Source organism: Myotis brandtii, unplaced genomic scaffold (genome assembly GCF_000412655.1).
Source record: "Myotis brandtii unplaced genomic scaffold, ASM41265v1 scaffold32, whole genome shotgun sequence".
Taxonomy (NCBI): Eukaryota; Metazoa; Chordata; class Mammalia; order Chiroptera; family Vespertilionidae; genus Myotis; species Myotis brandtii.
This window is the reverse complement of record NW_005362269.1, coordinates 9,882,897-9,907,315: the sequence shown is the minus strand read 5'-3', so window position 1 is coordinate 9,907,315 and position 24,419 is coordinate 9,882,897.

Genomic DNA, 24,419 nt, shown 5'->3' with positions numbered 1-24,419 from the left:
GGAGCAGTTGAGTTCCAGTTAAGCCACTTCCTAGAGTGTAAGTTTGCTTAAACTTCTTAACCTTCTGAGCCTCATTTCCCATAAAATAGAGGTATGAATAGTTCTCATCTCACATCATTTTTCCTAGTAAGCACTCAAGAAAGGCAACTGTTATTATTATTACTGTGTGCCTTTGAATTCCCACATTGTCACAGACCAGGAAAACACAGGTGAGAGGAAAGCACCTGGTCTTCTAAATATTTCAGGTGGTTTTGATGGTGATACACTTGTGTTAGGACAAAGTCAGAAAACAACAACAGTAAGAACATATGGAAACATTTCGGTTTTAAGCTTTACATGTATTTTCTGCTTTTGCAAAATCCATTGTATAACTCATTTCACAAGAATGCAACTTTAAAATACTTAATTGTATGTCTCTGTATGTGTTTTATAACAGAAAAATTTATCGTGGTTTGATGGGGTGCTTGGGAGGAAACAGAGTGCTTCAGTGTGGGGAGTGACTGTCCCTGAAGTTTCAATATCAAGAGGTGGACAGTTCTGCTACATTTAAAATAAACCTAAACCTTTACATTCAGAATCCTTTGTGCAACTTTTTTCAACCACGCAGGCATTGTTTTTAACAGGGGAGGGGAAAATACATGATGAAAGAAGGACAGAAAGAAGAGGCATGTCTGCATATTTATTTGCTTGGCTGAGTCAGGCTGGCCAGGGTTCCAGAGCAGACCTCAGCTCCTGGTCCAGGCTGCCATATTGATGGAGCCCAGACAGGTGGCCTCTGCCCTACTTTGTCAAGGAGACTTCAAAATCACAGTCTCCCGAGCCTTGGGACAGTAGAGAAAGCAGCTGAGCAGCATGCTCAGTTTGTGGTGTGAAAAATAAACCCTTGGACAAAGGCACACGCTGCAAACTCCCTACTAGCCCCACCCCCAGCTCTGCGGAGCAGCTGTCAGCTTTGATTAGCTTTTCTGGCTCTGAGATTCTGGGCTCTATAAATTGCTCCATCCCCTTAGCCCTCTTTGCTTCTCCTATCCTTGGCTCTGGTACTGTATGATGAGCTGTCACAGCTGGCTGGTCAGACTGCTGCTGCCCAATCAGCTTCTCCTCATACCCAGACCCTTGACTGACCTTGCTTTGTCTTTGCCCATCTTTCTGATCCTCCTGCAGTTGAATCTCCTACCCCTGCTGTCTGAGCCCACTGCTTGTCTAATCAGCCCATTAGACAGTTTGATTAGCTGCCCCTTCCTCTCACCCTGCCAGCTCTTCCTGCTGCTGCCAGCTGTGCTCAGGGCCTGCTAGTAACTCACCATCAATTCCTGCTGACCCTCCATTAGTGCTGCTGGCTGATCAACTTAATACTTTTCTAAGCAATCCCTGATCAAATGTTGTCTCCTTCCACCATGGTCCTCTTATCAGCCTCCTGTCATCTCCCCTTTCTGTCTCCTATGTGATCCTCTTGCTGTAAATTAAACCATTCTGGCGATCTATGGCGGGCACTTTGTCATTAGGCTTTAGGCTGGGGTTACCTGGGTGGCTACCTTTGGCAAGTAATAATGTTTCAGTGCGAAGTTCAAGTGCTCACTTCACAGCTTCCTCCACATTTTAATAGCTGGTGTTGCTATCTGACTCTATGTTTACTGAGCTATATCGGTGGTTCTATCCTTCTTCGTGGGACTGCCTGACTTCCAGTATTTTGTAACTAGGTTTCAAGGTGTTTCCTGGAATCATCTTCCTCAATGGGTAGGGCATTATCCTGCACACCAAAAGGTGGCAGGTTTGATTCCCGGTCAGGTTACATACCTAGGTTGTGGGTTTGATCCTCAGTCAGGGCGTGTGTGGGAGGCAACCCATCAATGTTTCCCTCTCACTTCAATGTTTCTCTCTCCCTTCCTCTCTCTAAAAATCAATAATAGTAAAAGAAATAACTAATTGGAAACTAAAGAGTGAATGATGGAATTGACATCATCTCTAAAGCTGATGAACTAATAGGCAACGTACCCTGTGTGGTCAAATGTCTTGGACTCTGAGCTTGTTCAACAAGAGTGCACAAGCTCTCTGAGTGTGGTTTGAAAGAATTGATGAACTCAGGAGAGAAAACATCCTACTACATCTAAAATTGCTAAGAGAACCTAGTTTGGACTTTTAGAACTTAAACAGTTGTACTGATACTATTAATCAGTATGAAGAAAGCTGTAATAATCCTAATTTCATTTTATATAACATACAAAAATCTTCAGTTTTAGTTGCATTCTTGCTAAATCCTAATAATAAGAAAGTAACACTTTAAAAAGGGGGAACTGATAATATTCTGAGCTAAAAAGCAAAAACTGACATGCTTGAACAAAGCATTATTCATCAATATTTATTCCATGAATATTTATGAGAGCCCTTATTCACTAAGCAGTGCCATTAGGTTCTTGAGATATAGAGCAGATAAGATGTTATTTCTGCCCTCACAGAATTTACTTTTCAATAGGGCAAATGGATAATAAACCAAAAAGTAACCCAGAAATCCTATTACTAATAGCAATGATTGGTTCTAGGAAGAAAAGGATAACATTGTGAAGTGGTTGTGTGGTGGGGTTATTTTGGACCAAGCCGGAAGAAAGAACCTCTCTGAGGAAATGGCCTCTGATCAGGATTGGATGAATTGGGGTTTGCTGTGGGAATCTCTGAGAGAGGACCATTCAAGGCAGAGGGGAGGCAGAAGGTGGGGGAGTCCCACAGAACAATAAACAAACATTCAATACCTTTCTGATACGTTTTTGTCATAGAAGTGATCATCACTCTTTTCAAATCTTTATTATTTTCTTTGACTCTTATTTCTAAATTAGATGCTAGGAACTTCTCAATGTGAAAGCTCCCCCAAGACGTCCAGTTCACATTGCCAATTCCACTGATAATTAGAAAATTTCTTTTTGAAGCTTGAAACAATTTCAGAGGGACCGGGAGGAAGCAGCTGCTTAACACTTAATTCATGGTCATCACAAGATCATAACTCCAGCACACCATCCATCATCGAAAGGAGGTCACAGATTCACTTTCATGGGGATGTAGAGATAAAGCTGTGCAATCTGTGTAAAACGCAGTGGGAAGCTGTCCATCTTTCTATCTGACAACAAATATTTGAGGTTGCCAATAGGCTACAAAATTGTGTTATAAATGGCTCAAAAGCATTAATTTGGGCCAAAAAATGGGGGAAATAGTATTTTCCACACATCACAGTGTTATTTTATTTATTAATCAATTCATTAAAAAATATTTATTGGTTACATATATGTTGATTGCAAGTATCTGATCCAGGTGGTGGGTATGAAGCATTAAACAAGAGACAAATTCTGGTTCTTGTGGGACCTATTTTTAGCCATTGAAAATGACAGTAAGCAAGTTAAATAAGTAAATAAATGGTATAATCTCAGAAGATAGTTATAAAAGGATCTGTGTGTAGGATGGAGGATAGAATTTTTACTGCCATGTCTAAGTATAGTGAATATTGTTTTTAAAAATCTATAGTATTCAGTCCTTTCTTCCTATAGAGGAGGAATTCTGCATCTCAAGAAGCTTTAATGAGAGGATGTACTGCATGTTCTAGATCTGAAGCTAGAATGATCAAATCCTCCCTCACTCCAACCTGAGAGCCAGTTATGAAAAGGTGAATTAGCTGCTAATTGGATACTCCTATTCAGAATTTTTAATCTTTTTAAAAAATATATTTTTATTGATTTTATTTTATTTATTTTTTAAAATATATTTTATTGATTTTTTACAGAGAGGAAGGGAGAGGGAGATAGAAACATCAATGATGAGAGAGAATCATTGATCGGCTGCCTCCTGCACGCCCATAATGGGGATTGAACCCATGACTTCCTGGTTCATAAGTTGATGCGCAACCACTGAGCCACACCGGCCAGGCCAGAATTTTTAATCTTGATCAAATGCTGTAAAAATGTGGTAGAATACATTTAATAGTCATTCACTGCACCCAAACTTTTTTCAAAAAAAAGTCTTTGTTTTCTGTTCAGTAGCTATCCATCCTAGCATGCATCTTTGCTTCCTAAATCAGGGTCTCTAAACTCCCATCAGCTCAATGAACTCATAATACTACTCAAATAGATAACCATTCATTAGCCTGCTGCCACCAAAGTTGGTATCTACTGTTTGCCAGTGAATGTATCTTAATGATACATGAGATCAGGTACTTTTACTATTAAAAGTGAATCTCCCACAGACAGAATCCTGATGCTCTGATGGTTGAAACGACCTCCCATAGTTCTGCTGTATTTCACATAATTGTCTTTTCCCTGAAAGCCCAGCTATTTAATCCAAAGCACTTCCGTTTTCATCTCAAAGAACTCATTTACTCAGAAAGATAATGTAGATAATAGGGAGTTTTTAGTATGGAATCTTGAAGAAGTATTTTCATTTCCCTAAAAGGTCATGATGTAATAATGCCTTGCTCTTCTTTCTCTATCTTGTAGTTAAGAAAATAGGCATTTTGTGAATTTATCTGAGAAGTAACTAGGTTTTGTCTGCATCTTCAACAGCTTTTTAAACTATTTTTAAATGAACTATATACACACAAAATACATTTAGACAATTTCTTAGTATTATCCCAGTACTTAGAACTTTGGATTTTATATTACATTGAATCATATAATATTGGTATTTAAATATACTATATAATGTATAATATTTGTATTATTTTAATGATAATACTATTAGTGTAAGTATGTTATGTTATTCTACATTAACATTTTAGTATAAGCCTGTAAGAATTGTCACTATTAAGTAGTTTGTGTTCTGTGAACAACAGATACTTTAAATTTTATGTGTAGTTAGTAAATAATAACTGAATAATCCTTTTAATTGTAATCTCTTGTTATCCTTGTTTCCAATATATGTGCTCTAGCAAGAATAGCAAAATAAAATAGAAGACTCAGGCAATACCCTAAAGGAATTTAGGTATTTTTCCAGTTATTTTAAAGTCATAGCAGGTGATGTTTCAAAAAGAAGGAACATCTTGCATATAAATATATGAAGTGTTGACATATATATGTCATGTATATATATACACATACATATACCCATTACATACATATAATGTATAACATAGATATTCATATATACATTCATTGATTTGAAACAGTATAACTTTAAAAATGTATGTTGCCCTCTATTCACATTCATCTCTTTTCTTCCATCCATGCATTAGTGCAACACTTTCATGTTGATGTTTTCTTTGACCTTTTATAAAACAGTATTATAATACCACAATGCATAATTTAGTTTGAAATCATTCATAGGTCATTTGTTGTTGATATTTAGAAGGAAAGGAGAGAAATTCTAGAAAAGAAAAGGCATTTTATAAGATTAAGTAGAAAATCATTACAATGTTCTTTTACCTAGAATACTTTCCTTTTATTTTCTGATTTCTTCTCAATTCCTTCATACATGAAGGTGGGAGGGAAATCACAAACTAAAGATGGAAGGATCATCTGCAGTGAAATGTGGTTTTTGTGATTATAGGTAAACAAGAAAGAAAAATTATCTCAGAGGAACTCATCCGCTACATTGGAGCAATTATTATTGAGAGTACAATGAAATGAAGATTGTGGGATGGGATGTGACTGATATACTCCATTGGGTTTATTTTGATTGAAGCCCAAAGTACTGAATAATTGTTGATCTTTGACTTGCCTGTAATTCAGAAACAATACAGACAAATGAAAAATGCTTATGAGTAACTGATTAAACAGTGATAGCAGTTGCCAAATCCAATGAATGTCAAATAAGATTCAATTCTGCCCCATCAAGGGCCTCCCATGGATAAAAGAAAATGTTTATTCTGGGACTAGATAATTTGAGTCTTCAGTTGACTAATGTAAGATATTCTATTGACTCTACCAAATAAGGAAGTTGAATACAATAATTTTATTATTGGTGTTCTTGTTGCCAGGGACTTATGATCCTCATTAGGTTTTACTTTAATAAGTATTAGTTCAGTGGCTCATGCTTTTAGGCTCTAAACAAATATTTGTTCAATGAATTAGTGAATATTATTAAAATCATTTATATTTTCTGAGGATGTATCAAGAGGAACCAGAAATAGAAGGAAAAGTCATCCCTTGAGTAGATGAGAATGTGGGAAAGTTATGTTGGTCTAGTGCAGTGATGGCGAACTTATGACACGCGTGTCAGAGGTGACACGCAAACTCATATTTTTGGTTGATTTTTCTTTGTTAAATGGCATTTAAATAGATAAAATAAATATCAAAAATATAAGTCTTTGTTTTACTATGGTCGCAAATATCAAAAAATTTCTATATGTGACACGGCACCAGAGTTAAGTTAGGGTTTTTCAAAATGCTGACACGCCGAGCTCAAAAGGTTCACCGTCACTGGTCTAGTGGGATAGTAAAAAATAACATGCAAGTCGATGCTGTATTCTTGAATTCTTGAATTAACTACCTCATCAAAAAATTATTTTTTATTATACTAGTGAATTCAATCCTAGAGCCAATCTGGGCCTTGTATGTTTTAGAGAATTAAGGTTAAGAAGTACTGGGTTTTGATTCAGGCCCTACTCTGCCCTTTCTGTGTGACATAAGGCCAGACTTTAAACTCTCTGATTGTCAGTAATATGCTGTCATAGGCTTGATAGCTGGAGGGAGATATTAAAAAAGGTATTTATAAAAGGGGTCATGACTCAAAATGAGTAAAACCAGCTCCAATTTATATTGGGGGACTTTGAAATGAAGTTAATTCTAGGGCTGTGTCATACATATACTCAGCATATAATCTCAAACTGTCCTTTTAGCAACAGAATTACATAGCACAGGCCAGACACTGCCTGTAAGGGAAAACATTGGAGGGACGTAGAGTCCTGATATTTTTCTCAAGAGTAAAGAAGTCTATGTAAAAGAATCATGTAATCAAGGAAATATATTCTGGCAATTTTTTAAAAATATATTTTATTGACTTTTTACAGAGAGGAAGGGAGAAGGCTAGAGAGTTAGAAACATCGATGAGAGAGAAACATCGATCAGCTGCCTCCTGCACACACCCTACTGTGGATGTGCCCACAACCAAGGTACATGCCCTTGACCAGAATCAAACCTGGGACCCTTCAATCCGCAGGACGACGCTCTATCCACTGAGCCAAACTGGTCAGGGCAGGCAATTTTTTTTTTTTTTGTAAAAGAATAACCAATGGGCAGCATCACTCCATATATGTTTTTTTTTTTTAAGGTAAAACCAAAGATATCAATAGCTTTAGAACAGCGTGAAGTACTGTCTATAATAATAAAAGGGTAATAGGCTAATTAGACTGGATGTCTTCCAGATGTCATTCTGGACATCCTTCCTGGTGAAGCTGGGGCCTGAGGGAAGCCAGCCTGGGTCCCGGGTGCTGGAGGGAAGCCGGTGCCAGCAGCCGGGGAAGGAAGGCCTACTCTTGCACAAATTTTCATGCATTAGGCCTCTAGTATACTATATAAAAGAAAAAACTTACATATAATTTGCATTTTAATACTTGTGTCCTCATACATTCTAATCTTCAGTAGTCATCTACTAGTATACTAGTAGAGTGGTACTGGTTGTTTATGGCTGTCCAGTGTCTAATGATGGTCCTGGTATCATAATAGTTGCTGAATATTTTGAATATTACTTCTCTTTTCTTCCATCCATGCATTAGTGCAACACTTTCATGTTGATGATTTACTATGTGCAGGCAGTATAATTGTTATTAAATTTATAGTAGTTAAAAAAATAGATACCACACATAGTCCTACTGGTCTTGGAGATCACAATATGATGTGCCAAGAACTGTACAAAGCACTTTACATTTATTAGCTTATTCAGCCCTCTCAATTCCTCTATATCATGTGAACCCTTAGGAGGAAAAAAGGACACCTACTACATAGGGCTCCTAGTGGCTAATTGGACTCAAATATAAAAGCAGAGCCTAGCAGCCGTTTCTGCACAAGGGCCTCTCACACAATCTGCACTCCACAGAGAAGCCTCTGTTCTAAACTGCCTGCCTGCATTTTGTGTCTACCTACCATCTGAGCCAGTCCTTATTAAGGAGTTTCTGGAATCCTATTTCAACCAACAGGACTAAGACTTTACCCATTCAATTGGAAATGCACAGCGTCAACCAATCAGAGCATTCTATTCTGACCAATCAGAATATTTTGGACAGATAAAATTATGAGGATTTGGAGTCCTCATTTGTATGGAGAGTACACTTTACCTTTTCACGGAAGAATGAAGACTGTATCTCCCTGGCCAAGGTCAAACCCTGAAGATGTTTCACCAAAGCTGAGTGGAGTACCATTGGGGACTGGAGCAGACTATAACCATACAAATAATCATTTGCTCTTTAAATGCAAGCATTATTCAGAAAATTAGGAATTATAAGAAAAATTCCAAACATTTTACTAATTTTATTATTTATTTAATTTTTTAAAAAATTGATTTCAGAGACAAAGAGAGAGAGAGAGAGAGAGAGAGAGAGAGAGAGAGAGATAGAGATCAATGATGAGAGAGAATCATTGATTGGCAGCCTCCTGCACTCCACCCCGCCCCAATGGGGATGGAGCCAGCAACCTGGGTATATGCCCTTGACCAGAATGGAACCTGGGACTCTTCAGTCCACAGACAGATGCTCTATCCACTGAGCCAAATCAGCAAGGGCCCTTTTACTAATTTTAATGAAAAACACATTTTAATAAAACATCCGTATAATATACTAAATCTAAAAGCTGAGTATAGTTTCTAAATTACCATCAACAAATTATACTTAATATATTAACTCAAATTCTTAATATAAAATTGTATATATATTCTTAATACAAAAACTCAAGCTCTTAATGCAAATTGAGTTTCTCTTCTGTGGGAAAATGGCTTAAGAGGCTAGCCATTTATTATAATGATAAGTTAGCATTTTGAGTGTTAAATAATGACCAACAAGATGTTGCAACTGTGAAAACAACAGAAGAGCATTAAAAATCAAAAGCTGGATTTTTCCATTGGAAATTAACTTTGAAGTTTGATCTAACTCAAATGAATTATATGTGCATATTTCTAGACCTGTCTCTGCCAAACTGATCATACAGAGTATTATTACTGGTGCTGTGGGTGTGGAAGAATAAAGTGGAAAGAGTCGTCAGGGTTTGGAGTGAGCTTTGTTGGGTTACAACTCAGAAAATTAAGTGCTTCTCAAAGTTTCAGGATCCAGAGGTAAGGCCATTGTCCTAAAGACAGGGAGAATTAAGAATTCTAGCATTGACTGTTAAATTCTATCACAACCACACATGAAGCCTAAGGTTATAAACAGCAGGATTTAGGGGAGTATTCAAACTCCTTCCCATGGGGAAGCCTGGCCACAGAAGAGACCCATGAAGGCAGGGTGTTCAGGAATGATTGTGAGGGAGACGGAGGCTGGAGTATGGGTACGTTCACTGGTCCTGGGGAGACAGTCCAGGCAAGGGGCACTCAGGGGAAAGCACTGAGGCAGGAATTAAGGCAGCACTGGTGGAACAACCAGGAAGCAAGTCATACCAAACTGCAGTCGACTTTGCTTCATAGAAGAGAGAAGTTTCATCTTCAGAAGCCAGCAAGCGTTAGTTTGGGTGCCTGCTTTGTCTCTTATGAGTTCTGAGAACTTGTGCCAGTGATCTAACCTAACTGAGCCTCAGTTTCTTTATTTGTAAAATGCATATATTGATGACATCTCTACTAAATGTTGTTCCCAGATTCAATCCAGACATAACCACCAATTATTTTTTTCATACATAAGGTTAATTATAGGAAGAGGGAATAAGCCAGTAGAGTTCAGAATAAGTTAGAGCACATAACCTGCCAATGCTCATGAGTAGATTGAACATAGGACAAAGGGTTTCTTTTTCTAATAATTTTTCTTGCCCAAAGATTCCTATGTTACCTGTCTTAACAATATTTTTATTTCTTCATTTATATGTATACTCATATTTATATACAGTTATGCACATGACTTAGTCTTTCAATTTCTTAAAGTCTCAACTGAAAACACTCCTTATCTGAATGACCTTCCTTGGTCAACCACCCCCTCTTCAATAGGGAATTTAACTCTTTAGCCGCCTCATTCTGATTTATTTTATTTAATAGTAAGTGTCACCAATCTGGAAATTATGTGTTTATCATCACTCTTATCCCACTAAAATGTTAACTCTTTTAGTGTTGCCTGTTTTATTCCCTGGTTTTGTTTGCTGTCACATTCCCATCACTTAGTTACTAGCAAAGCACAAGCGCTCAAGAAATCTCCATTAGTTTCTAGGGTTTTGAGAAATAAAACTATCATATACTATGTTTTAGAATAAATGAAATAAACATTCAAAATATGTTTTAGTTAATTGGAGTTTATGTAGATTAAGCTATTCATTTACCCAATGCTGTGGATAACATTTCCTCTGATAAATATTCTGAAAAATAAATATTAATAACAAGCAGGTACTGGGCACAAAAAGATTATGCTTTCTGTTGTTCTACTATTTTTGTGTGAGATAAACAAATCAACTTCTTAGCATGGAATTTTGCTGCCTGGGGTCAGGTATGCTCATTCCTTTTCTGAGGTGGTAAATATAAATTATGCGCTCTGCCTATCCATTTCTGCGCTCCCTGATCTTTGTTTGGCTTATACAACTTTAATGTGCTTCTCTGCGGGCTTCCTAAGTGTAATTTGAATTCAGTTTTATTACTTTTCATACAAAATGAGTAATTTCATATTCGTGGTTTATATGTCTCTCTTTCTTTCTCATTAATCATATGGAGTTGGAAACAAATGGAAAGCAAATTACAGAACAATATATATAATATAACCTTTCTGTAAATCACAAAAACAAGAAACAATATTACATATTTTTCCTGAAAACAAAAATAGGGTAAAAAGTATGCAAACATGGATAAGCATTAAATTTATGACAGTAGTCATCCCTGGGAAGAGAAGGTTAATAAGGTGACAAGGAGTACATAGAGGATGTCTATCTTATCCTTAATAGTTTATTTCAGATAGATAGCTAGATACATAGACAAACAGGATGTGGCAAAAATAGGTTTATAGTTGTTCATAAGGAAAATAATACAATATTAATAAATAATAATAATACAAGAATAAACTCTGTGTTTTGCGTACTCACAATAGTAAACCTACTTTTTCTCCACTATGTAGAAATGTATGTGAATCAAATATGGGACACTATATACATTTGAGGATGGTTTTACAGATGCTTGTTATGTTATCCTTTGTATTTCTCTGCAACTTAAATGGCTTTTCTAAGCTAAAAATGGAAGTCATATTATTATACTTATTTCTTAAAATATGTTTTTATTGATTTCAGAGAGAGGGAGAAAGAAATAGAAGCATCAATGATGAGAGAGAATCGAACCATGATTTCCTGGTTCATGGGTCAATGCTCAACCACTGAACCACACCAGCCAGGTGATTATTTTTATACTTATTAAGATATAAAGACAAAGCATAGAAAAGAAGATTTTAGTGCTAAAAGTGACTTCTGTCCATCTCAATCACCTTCTCCTATCAATCACTTCCTGTCTCTATTAAAAAAAAGGTAGAAAGGTTTACCAAATATTAATAAAACTATTAATGGAACTATGAAATAGTTTTATTTCCCTATTATAATTGTCCTCTATAAAATATGTGACAATAAAACTATGAAAAATTATTTTAACATTGCCAAACAATATGAATGCCTTATAAAAATTTTGATACTACACAGCTATAAGTGACTGGCAGGCTGTTATTATGTAAGTATATCCTCCAATATCCAAATATTATATAAAAACACTTGTCCAGAATATGCTTTTATTCTTTCTCATGTCCATTGGTGTCAATTACAATGAAATTACAAGCTATTTATTTTTGTCTAAACACCAGAGGAAGTATGACCTGTAATCAGGATTTGCTTATGGAAGAAATATCAGAATTTTGTCCTTTTTTCATTAAAGGCATAGATAATCCTTTAAGCTCTGAAACTTTGAATGAGATTAGTCTAACTTTAGCTCAGACAGCAATTTAAAATTTTTAGAAGTAAGTAGATCTTATAGCTAGCTGAATTTACTTTCCATTTTTCTATAACTGAAGGAAAAGGAAAAAAAGACTCTACCTGAGTAATAGTAAATAAAACATTTGTTCTTTGTCATCTTAATACAAACAGGCAAAGAAAGAAATTAAACTATCACTGGCACCAGCACTCTACCAGTTATTCGGAATTTGTGAAAACACACACACACACACACACACACACACACACACACACACACACACAGGGAGCCACCAACACTCATCCATTTAGCTTATATAGCAGGCTGAATATGCTAACCAGGGCTTGATCAGGAAATAAAATTTCATATGTAGAGGAATTCTAATAAAACCTTAGTTCGTAATTCAAAGAATTGCTCTAAGTAGCTTGAAACTTGCTTATCTTCCAAGATATGGGGCAATATAATGTTTAAATTTATGAGAAAATGATTGTGGGGAAATTGGTTAGCTTTTTTATACCTTCTCTGTCCACCATACTGTCTAAATATATGTTTATGTATAAAACAACTGTATGAACGTACATTTAAAAAACAGTATTGGAGCCTGTATGAATAGATCAGCAAGAGGAACAACTCACTCACTAAGGACTTTAGAGCGGCTTTCACATTAAACAATCCATTGGTTAAGGAAGCACTTTCAAATGGCAGAGTAAGGAAATCCAAAAATTGTCAAAATCAACTTTTCAGAACTCTGGAAATTAACCAAATACTTGCAGCAATCTGAGAAGTTTGTTTGTTTTACGAAAAAAAACAATCAAATCTTGGTAAGAACAGAGAACTTTGGGACTTTGTGCCTTTTTAACTAGCCCTATTATTACTCCCCTCTCTCCAGATCCATAGTGGCTTTGAAAATCCACACCCTCACACCCCTGGTACCTATGAAAACCTAGAAGCCACTGTGAAGCACAGGCCAGGTGTAGATACTCCAGGAAATCCCATCACTGAGCATTTTGACTATTTGACCTTTCTGGAAGGTCCCAGAAAAGCTTCATTCTCAGGGCTTGTCTTTATTTGACCTGACTCAGAATGTGCTCTGACATGGACGAACCTGGAAAACATTATACTGTGTAAAAAAAGCCAGCCACAAAAGTCCACGTGTTGTGTTATTTCATTTTTATGGAAAGTCAACAGTAGAAAAAAATCCATGCAGATCTTATTTCCATGACAAGATCACATCGATGTTTGTAGCAGAGCTTTGATTCTGGTTGTAGTTTGGGTGACCCTCCATTTTCCCAATACTCTGTCGTTGCATTGCTACCACTCAAAATGACTGCAGAGTATTGCAAACATTTGGACTAATCATGACCACCTTCCAAAGGAGCTTTGTGTTTACAATGATTGAAGGGTATGAGTTAATAAATACTTCCATAGCCAGGGACTTTAAGAACTTCCAAAGAATATGAACCAAGGGCCTTGTCTTTGTTTCCATCATTGCAAACAAAGCCCATAGCTTAATCTACAGGGTGCCCAAGCACTGGCTTGGAGGTTAAATAATTTAATTGTTTCAAACCATATAAATAGAAGCAAAATAATATTTAATGTGCTACTTTCCTAAGATCCAATTTTAATAAATACGCCATGACATATTCCCTATGTTCTGTATGCATAGTAAAGAGAAGCATATTTTGGGGCCCACTTTTAAGGATTTCTAGCAACTTCATATCCACTGAAAAATGCCTTTTTTAATAAAATAAATACATTTTTATTTTGTAAATTTCTTGTCCTTTCATATTAAAATACTGTCGAAACTTCACTTTTTCTGCTGATGGTTTTTCCAGTGATCATTATTTATTCTTCTAACCTTTCTTTCATATGATTGAAATGACTGCTTGAATGATTAGTTATCTCCCTCAATTTACATACACAAAGGGAGAAAGAGCTTTTTATATAAACCTAATCTGTCCCATGGCACTGGGAATGTCTGAGGAAATACAACTTTAGAAAAAGAAAAAAGACAAGTAGAGACTCTAGACCCAGAGAGGTTTTTTAGCATATTGCCTGTTACAAAATGATAAACTAATGTAGCACCGTTTTACTTCCCAAGTTTTGCTTTCGGGGAGAGAACCATTCTAAAGACTTAATGGCTTGTTTTTGTATATGGGGAATATTTTGAGTCAAGTAATGCTCCTGCAGTAGCATTTAAGTCTGTAATTTACTGTATTTCTAAGGAAGGCATTTTTTACTATTCTCTTTCTCAGAGAGCTCTTTTCTCTCCCTTTTGCTTTTGTATGCCAAAATATGTTGATATGTATTTATACATATACAATTAATGATATGCAGTTATTTTACTGGCTTTCCATAAAGAAGTAGCTATTGGAAATTATCACAATACTATAGTGTCAATGGATTATAATTTAACTTTAAAAGGGAACTGTGGAATATCTAAATTGTACTTTGGCCTAAGTCACTGCTTTTCCACACAAGATCTAAAGGATAGTTCTGCAAAAATAAGGGGACAAATGGGGGCAATTCCCCTTTACATTTTCAGCTGGGAATTTTCTAAGTTTAAGGTAACCTATTTTGTATACATTATTCTAATACCTGAAGTTCTCTGCCTCCATTACCCAAATTCATTGAGATAAAATTTACTGGTCACACCTACTAAAATCAGAGTAAACGGAGTCAGAAAGATGGAAAGCAAGGTAAAATATTTTCCTGGAATAGGTTGCTAATTGAGTAATGGGTACTTCACATTGACTGAGTAATCATTTCAGCAATCCCAAAGTAAGCACAGTAGTCCCCCTTACCTGCAATTCTGCTTTCTGAGGTTCCAGTTACCTGTGGAAACCTGGTATGGAAATATTAAATGGAAAATTCTGGAAATAAACAATTCATAAGTTTTAAATTGCACACCGTTCTGAGTAGCGTAATGAAATCTCGTGAGTCTTCCTCCAACTTACCCTGGACATGAACCATCCCTTGTCCAGCATTACATGCTGTATACCCCCCACATTAGTGTAGCCCTTAGTCACCATCTTTTTTTATCAGAATGTGGAGGTTTCATAGTACTTGTGTTCAAGTCACCCCAATTTTACTTAATTATGGCCCCAAAGTGCAAAAGTAGTGATGCTGTTAAATCGGATATACCACAGAGAAGTGGTAAAATGTCTGTAACTTATTGTCAGTCACAGTCTAATGCTATGTCACAGTCTACATCATTCACCTCACTTTATCCCCTCACTGCGCATCCCTGTAGGGTGAGTACAGTACAATAAGATATTTTTAGAGAGAGCTACCACAGTCACATAACTTTTATTATAGTGTACTATTATAAGTATTCTGTTTTTCTATTAGTTATATTGTTAATCTCTTACTGTGACTAATTTTTGAATTAAACTTTATAATAGGTATGTATATAAAGGAAAAAACATAGTAGATCTAGCGTTTGGTACTTTCTGCAGCTTCAGGTATTCACTGGGGGTCTTGGAACATATTTCCCACAGATAAGGGACTACTCTTATCACCTTTATGTTACAGGGGAGAAAACTAAAGCTCGGAGAGTTATACAGTTTCTTCGAGTTCACTTGTCTAAAGCCTAGATCTACATCTGGTCTGTCATCCCTCCACTGTATTTTTCTTCCACTATTTTCCCTTGCAACACAATTCTCATTTAGGGGCACATAGCTCCAGACCAGCTGTTATTCCTGAAAGAGGGAAGAAGAGAGACCTTTGAAGAGGTTAAGAGGTTTCCTGGGCTGCTGCAGCCCCAGAGTTCTATGTCAAAGGCCTTATGGAAGCAACTAGGAAGAGGTGGCCACTACTACCTTCATGCTTGCTGGGTCTTCCATTGCCTTGTTCATCTCTTGAAGTGTGGCTCATTATCATGTCTGGATATGAGACCAATTATTCAATAAAGTCCCCTAGGTATGGAAATTCAGTGGTGAATAGGATAGATGTGGTCTCTCCACTCAATAATTTATATTTAGTTGGACAGGGAGAGGGATGAATTCCTTAAATAGGTCAACAAATACACAAGAGTTTTATTACTTTATTTTATTTTTTGTTAGTCCTCGCCCGAGGATATTTTTTCCATTGGTTTTTAGAAATAGTGAAAGGGGCGGGGAGGGATAGAGAAACATCGATGCGAGAGAGACACATAGATTGTTTGTCTCCTGCATGCGCCCTGACCTGGGACTGGGGATCGAGCTTGCAACCGAGGTATGTGTCCTTGACTGGACTGGAACCTGGAACCTTTTAGTCTGAGGGCTGGTGCTCTATTCCCTGAGCAAAACTGGCTAGGGCACAAGAATTTTAGATTGTGAAAGTAGCAGTCAAGAAAACTGCAATAGGATAGAGAATGATGGGATGTGGGGGAAGAATGATTCAGATTTTAATTAGGTTGTTTCTTTAGGTGTCTGGTCAGAGAAAATATTGTCTGAGGAGGTGACATTTGATATAAGAACATCATGTTAATTAAGAGAAAGTAGAATATCCCAGACAAAGAAAATAGCTAAGTGCAAATGCCTAAATTAAGCATCAAGCATGGAGAATTTGAAGGAAAGAAAGAAGGTCCATGTGGATGGCTACAGTGAAGGGACAGTGATGATCAATGTGAGATGAGCTCAGTAGGATGAAGTCTGATCAGTGGGTCTTTAGGGAGTTTAGGTTTCCTTCTGCCTGTGTCTGACTGTGATGTGAGATCTCTGATATCCAAATGATATGATCTGCTCTGTATTTTTGAAAAGATGACTCTGGTTACTATGTGGAAAATAGATTTGGGGAGAGAAGGTGGGAGGGTGATAAAAGAATTAGATAAAAAAAGCAGAACTGATCCTTATGAGATACAAGTGAGATAGGTTGCACTTTGCACTCCCATTTCTCTAACATAATCAGGAAAACATTTCAGATCGGCTGAACTTGACTAATTGAGACCTTACATATACTTTAAGTAAGAGTTATTTCTGGGTAAAGAATAAAATTTTACTTAGCATTATAATCAGCTATTGCTCATCAGAAGATACCTTAAAATCTTGTTATGTAGTTAATTTTTTTTGTACAAAGCAGTGAAAAAATTCAGAGTGACTTGGGAGAAATGTGAGCTTTTCCTTAATGTGAATGGAATTGTATGTTTAAGAAGATGAGTGAGGTGTTGCTATCTGAAAAGAGGAATACTTTGAATAAATGTGCTTTCTTCTTAGCAGGCCTATGAACTGGAGAAGTTTATTATATTCTTTCTGCTTCTCTTAGTGAATGAAAAAGTGAGACAGCCTGGCTGACGTGGCTCAGTGGTTTTGTGCCTACATATGAACCAGGAGGTGTAGTTCGATTCCTGTCAGGGCACATGCCTGGGTTGTGGGCTCAACCCAGTGTGGGGTGTGCAGGAGGCAGCCGGTCAATGATTCTCCCTCATCACTGATGTTTCTCTCCTTCTCCCTCTCCCTCTCCCTCTCCCTCTCCCTCTCCCTTTCCCTCTCCCTTTCCCTCTCCCTTCCTCTCTGAAAGCAATAAAATTATAAAAAAGTGAGATAAAGAAGACACTTGTGCTATCCAGTTATTAAAAAAATACCTAAAAAACAATGAACATGTCTATTTATGTGCAGCATGTGCTTATAATGTGTCAGGCCCTGCCTGTAATAATTATATAGCATGACTTCATGAAACCTTTAGAATAATCCTGTAAGGAAATGTTTCTCCCCATATTAGGAGTGAAAAATGTGAAACTTAGTTAAATTAATTTGCCTGAGTTCACATAGTTTGTGAGTGATGGATATAGCTTTTATTCCAGGCAAAAAAAAAAAAAGAAAAGAAAAATTACTGTTAAAACTTTAAAGCAACAGAATGTCAATAATTAAAAGCAAGCCAGTATCTGTCTTGGAATTCAAATTCATACCTTTCTATCAAAACATTATTCTTCTAGCTGTGTCTTTACTGGTTTGAAGGAAAATAAAAGAAAGATCAGTTTAGTATATGATCTGCTGGCTAACAAAGAAAAGAAAGGCAGAAGAGCAATTAGAAGGAACAAAGTTAGATATAAAATATTAGGTTTTATTCCAAATGTTTCTGCAAATATGCCACAGGTGCATTGCCCAATGTGGAAACCATCAGCTAGGTGTGGCTACTGGATACTTGAGATGTGTATAGTCCAAATTGACATAGGCTGGAAGTGTTAAACACACTAGATTTTGAAGACAGTATAAAATAGTAAATATCTTATTATTTATATTGATTACATATTGAAATAATAATATTTTTATATGTTGGGCTAGATAAAATATACTATTAAAACTAATTGGCCTGTTTCTTTTTACTTAACATGGCTACTAGAAATGTAAAATGACAAATGTAGCTCACATTTGTGGTTGGCACTGTGTTTCTGTGGGATGTCACTCGTCTAGAGATTTCCTCTGTTCCATTCAGATCCTGAGAACCTAGTAATAGCAAAAGAAACCAAAAAGTTTTACTTTTGTCTTTTCGAAGAGGGAGATATTAAATAGGTGAGTTTAAATAAGAAAAGAACTTAAAGAGTTCCAGGGGGTTGATTTTTATTTCCTTAATTTCCCATGGCACTAAAGAAATTGTGTTTTAGTAATATCATGAGGCAAAAACGACTTTTATAAGGAGAGTCTTTATCGTATTTAAAGGTGAATGAATAGCATCTATTTTCACTTCAAGGTCAAGGGATCACCGTGAGAGAGAAAAATATAATTTCCAAGGTAGGAAATATTCTCAATCTGAAGATTTTACAAAACTCATTTTGCTGAGAAAGATAGAATTGAGACCTTGAAACACTAAGAAAAAAACGATGGGCTGCCTTTCTCAGAACATTTTCAAATTAGAAATTTGATCTTGTTTCTCTTAATTGTATAAAAACTTGGTCAAATAGCATTTGTTAGATGTGGCATCTAAGTGATCTGACAAATTGTTTATTATTCATTGATCAAATCTATATATTGGGGCCTCACCTTACTTAGTGGACCCCAACTTACAGGGGGAAAAAAGAGGTAAGATTTTAGTTCATATTTCTGTTTCAGGAATGTAATATTTAATTTCCAGCCGTGAAGATTACTGAGTTTCCATCACATTAGTGTCTAATAGTACTTATTCAACATGCCTCATTTCTTCTCCATATCAGTTTGGAATAGTTTTGCCTTGGAGAGTATAATAACATGTGGAGTCTTTGGAAGTGACAAATATGCTCTTGAGAGATATTAATCAGATGAAATTTAAAAGACATTTGTGTCTGGCCTTAAAGTCTTTGGTCTGGAACAAATGGCAGTTAAAATCACTTAGTCTGAAGTGTTGGAGAAGGATCAGGAGTTTGTGTGAGTGACCAGGCATCTGTTGTGAGTGAATCTCTCTGTGCATCTGGCATGAAGAAAAGGAACATACTTTTAATTTCTGCCAAACTCACACTTGGGTGCAGTTCACCATTTCAAAGGGGGATTCTTAATCAGTGAGAATAAAACACATTGACAGCATTTAGGCAATTCTGAAATATTGAAGAATCATGTTTAGTTTTCATTTTCTCAATTCTCTTTACTACACAGACAACAATTTTGGACCTTTACACCATTTCAAAACTTAAAACAAAATAGAACTAGCCACTCCAACTCCTTTAAATTTTTAAATCATTAGAAATTTTGTTCAAGTGATCAAATGCTAAATGTGCTATATGAATATCCTCTCCAGGAACTTCGTAGCAATGGATAGTTCATGTTATTTTACTGGTGAAAAGAAGATAGTTGGAAAATTTGGTATAGATTCTCTCTCTCTCTCTCTCTCTCTCTCTCTCTCTCTCTCTCTCTCTCTCTCACACACACACACACACACACACACACATTTGATATATTTTGAGAATTACTCAAGCCCAAATCCTGTAACTAGAACATTTCCTGTCTCTAATAAAATGTAATATAGGATATTCTATTCATTAGAAGTATTTAGAATAGTTAGTAAGAAAAGATAAGGTATTTAAATATTCATTTTGATTCAGATATATGTGATCACAAGGTGAGGTATAAGCTCATAATATGTTCAACTAAACCAACCCTGACTCCTAAGTATACTATCCACATACTAAATCAGAGATCTATAGCCTCAAAACCAAGTCAGACTTTGGACTTGTTGTATAAATAAAGTTTTATGGAAACACACGTACCCATTCATGTATTGTCTGTGGCTGCCCTGTTACTACACTGTAGAGCTGAGTAGTTGTAACAGAAACATGACTCATGAAGCCTAAAATGTTTACTCTCTGGCCCCTTAAGAAAAAGTTGTCAGTTCCTGTGCTAAGTGAATGATGACATAGATGTATAATAAATAGCTTCTGAGAAATTGCCTTTCCTTAGTAGAGAGAATTTTATGTTTTCCTAACCTTGCTGTCAAATCCACACTTTACAGAACAGGAATCTATATGAGGCTTGTCCTGTATACTTGATAATCATGGAATTAAAAAGCTCAAAGAACCATCTGGTAATAAAGTTAGTATCTTGGCATCACATGTGAGGCACTAGGCTACTGAGTTAACACCAGATTCATCATGGTACCTCTCTGTAGTCATTTTCTCCACCTTACTGTTGTGACCCTAGAACCAGACCAAAACATTATCAATTTTGGCCTTTATTAGGACAGTGCACCATTTACTGCTCTCCCAAATTCTATTCTCCCAATTCTGTTTCCATATAGTAACCAGAAAAACAATTTTTTTAGCATACAGATTGGATCACATTAAGTCTCTGCCTAAAGCTTGCCAAAGGCTTCCTAAAATTTTTTGAATAAATCTAAACTTTACTGTCAAGGCCATGAATAATCTGGCAGCTCTGTAGCTCTTTGCTTCATCTGATTTCACCTCTGTTACTATATTGTAACCAAAAAGCTCTCTCCCCATTCCTTGAAATACTAATACTTTTTCATGCCTCAAGGTCTAGATTCAATCTATTCTCTCTGCTTAAAATAGTCTCATTATAACACAATTACCACAGGTCCCGGTTTACTCATCTTTCCCACCTCAGCTTAAATATTACTTCCTCACAGAACCTTTCTGAACCTCCTTAATAGGACCCAGCTCCTGTCTGCCGTTTTCATTGAAATCATCATTTCTGATATAACACTAATCAGAACACACACACAAACACAAACATGGTTTTTTAGAATTTTATTTTTTCTCTACCCCACAAGATGGTTAGGTTTATGCTTTATGAGGGAAGAGACTACTTGTTTTACTTACCACTGTCTACCCAGAGTTTAGGAGAGATTCTGAAATATAATAATCACTCAGTAGCTAATTAGTTGAGTAAATAAATTAACATATATACATGTGGCCATTACCTTTATGATGGCTAGTACAGATAACTATTCTACAAATATGAATATGTTTGCATATATATTCACCACTGATTTATAATATTAAAATGATATGCTGACTTTTTAATGTGTGGGATGTTATTAAACAATTGGGAATCAGAGTAAATTAAAAGAGTTATTTAATGGCAGCTGTGAATTAACAGAAAAGACTCTCATAATGTTAGGGTGTTCCAGATGCTACTTTTTCATTTATCCATTAAGCAAACACGAATTTAGCACCTGTTTTGCCTTCTAGGTTTTGTTCTAGACTTTAGAGATACAAAGATGACTAAATCGTGGTCCTAATCCTTGAAAAGCTTAAATAATGTCACAGAAAATAGCATATAGATAGATCAGATACAAGCAAGTATAATGCAATGTAGTTAGTGGTCCATACAAAGTACTATTAGAGCTCATTGGAAAACACTTTCAGTTATGCCATAAGTAATCAGAACAGGGTCGCCTATGTATGTAACATTTAAGATGGGGCTTAAACTATGAATAGGAGTTTGTCTGGTAGATTAAGGAGAAAGGAATCCTGGGTAGAGGAAACAAAAATTCAAAAGCAAGATGCTGACAATGAAAACACAACAATCCAAAACCTTTGGGACACAATGAAAGCAGTCCTGAGAGGGAAGTTTATAGCTCTACAGGCCAACCTCAACAAACAAGAAAAAATGGTAGTAAATCATCTAAATCTACAGCTCAAAGAATTAGAAAGAGAGCAACAAGAAAAGCCCAGAGTGAGCAGAAGGAAGGAGATAATAAAGATTAGAGCAGAAATAAATGACATAGAGACCAAAAAAACAATACAGAAAATCAATGAAACCAAGAGCTGGTTCTTTGAAAGGATAAACAAGATCGACAAACCTCTAGCCAGGCTCACCAAAAAGCAAAGAGAGAGGACCCAAATAAACAAAATCAGAAACGATAGAGGCGAAATAACAACAGACCCCACAGAAATACAAATGATTGTTAAAAAATACTATGGACAGCTCTACTCCAACAAACTAGACAACCTGGAGGAAATGGACAAATTCCTAGAAAAATACAACATTCCAGCACTCAATCAGGAAGAATCTAAAAATCTCAACAGGCCAATAACTATGGAAGAAATTGAAGCAGTCATCAAAAAGCTTCCAGCAAACAAAAGCCCAGGACCAGACGGCTTCACAGGGGAGTTTTACCAAACATTCAAGGAAGAACTAAAACCTATCCTCCTCAGACTACTACAAAAAATCCAAGAGGAAGGAACACTTCCAAGCTCATTCTATGAAGCCAGCATCACCCTAATACCAAAACCAGGTAAAGACAACACAATGAAAGAGAATTACAGGCCAATATCCCTCATGAACATAGATGCCAAAATCCTCAACAAAATCTTAGCAAATCGGATCCAGCAGTACATCAGAAAGATCATACACCATGACCAAGTAGGATTTATCCCAGGGATGCAAGGATGGTACAATATCCGCAAATCAATAAACGTGATACATCACATAAACAAATTGAAGGAAAAAAACCACATAGTCATATCAATTGATGCAGAAAAAGCATTTGACAAAATCCAACACCCATTTTTGATAAAAACTCTCAGCAAGGTGGGAATAGAAGGATCATACCTCAACATAATAAAAGCCATATATGACAAACCCACAGCCAACATCATACTCAATGGACAAAAACTAACACCATTTCCCCTAAAAACAGGAACAAGACAGGGATGCCCACTCTCACCACTCCTGTTCAACATAGTACTGGAAGTATTAGCCATTGCAATTAGGCAAGAAGAAGAAATAAAAGGCATCCAAATTGGAAAAGAGGAAGTAAAACTGTCCTTATTTGCAGATGACATGATATTATACTTAAAAAACCCTAAAGACTCCATCAAAAAACTATTAGACTTAATAAAAGAATTCGGCAATGTAGCAGGATACAGAATTAACGCCAAGAAATCTATGGCATTTCTATACACCAATAGTGAACTTGCAGAAAGAGAGACTAAAAAAGCAATCCCATTTACCATCTCACCAAAAAAATTAAGCTACCTAGGAATAAACTTAACTAAAGAGGTAAAAGACCTCTACTCAGAAAACTACAGGACGTTGAAAAAAGAGATAGAGGAAGACATAAAGAGATGGAAGAACATACCATGTTCTTGGATTGGTAGAATCAACATCATTAAAATGTCCATACTGCCCAAAGCAATCTATAAATTCAACGCACTTCCCATTAAAATACCAACGGCATATTTCACAGACCTAGAACGAACTCTCCAAAAATTCATCTGGAACAAAAAACGACCCCGAATAGCTGCAGCGATCCTGAGAAAGAAGAAAGTAGGTGGGATCTCAATACCAGATATCAAGCTGTATTACAAAGCCACTGTTCTCAAAACTGCCTGGTACTGGCACAAGAACAGACATATAGATCAATGGAATAGAATAGAGAGCCCAGAAATCAGCCCCAACCAATACGCTCAATTAATATTTGACAAAGGAGGCAAGAACATACAATGGAGTCAAGACAGTCTCTTCAATAAATGGTGCTGGGAAAATTGGACAGATACATGCAAGAAAATGAAACTAGACCACCAACTTACACCATACACAAAAATAAACTCAAAATGGATAAAGGACTTAAATATACGACCGGAAACCATAAAAATACTAGAAGAATCCAAAGGCAACAAAATCTCAGACCTATGCCGAAGCAATTTCTTCACCGATACAGATCCTAGGGCATTGGAAACTAAAGAGAAAATAAACAAATGGGACTACATCAAAATAAAAAGTTTCTGCACAGCAAAAGAAACCATCAACAAAACAACAAGAAAGCCCACTACATGGGAGAACATATTTGCCAACATTATATCTGATAAGGGCCTAATCTCCAACATTTATAGGGAACTCATACAACTTAACAAAAGGAAGATAAACAATCCAATCAAAAAATGGGCAAAGGACCTAAATAGACACCTTTTAAAAGAGGACATTCAGAAAGCCAAGAGACATATGAAAACATGCTCAAAGTCACTAACCATC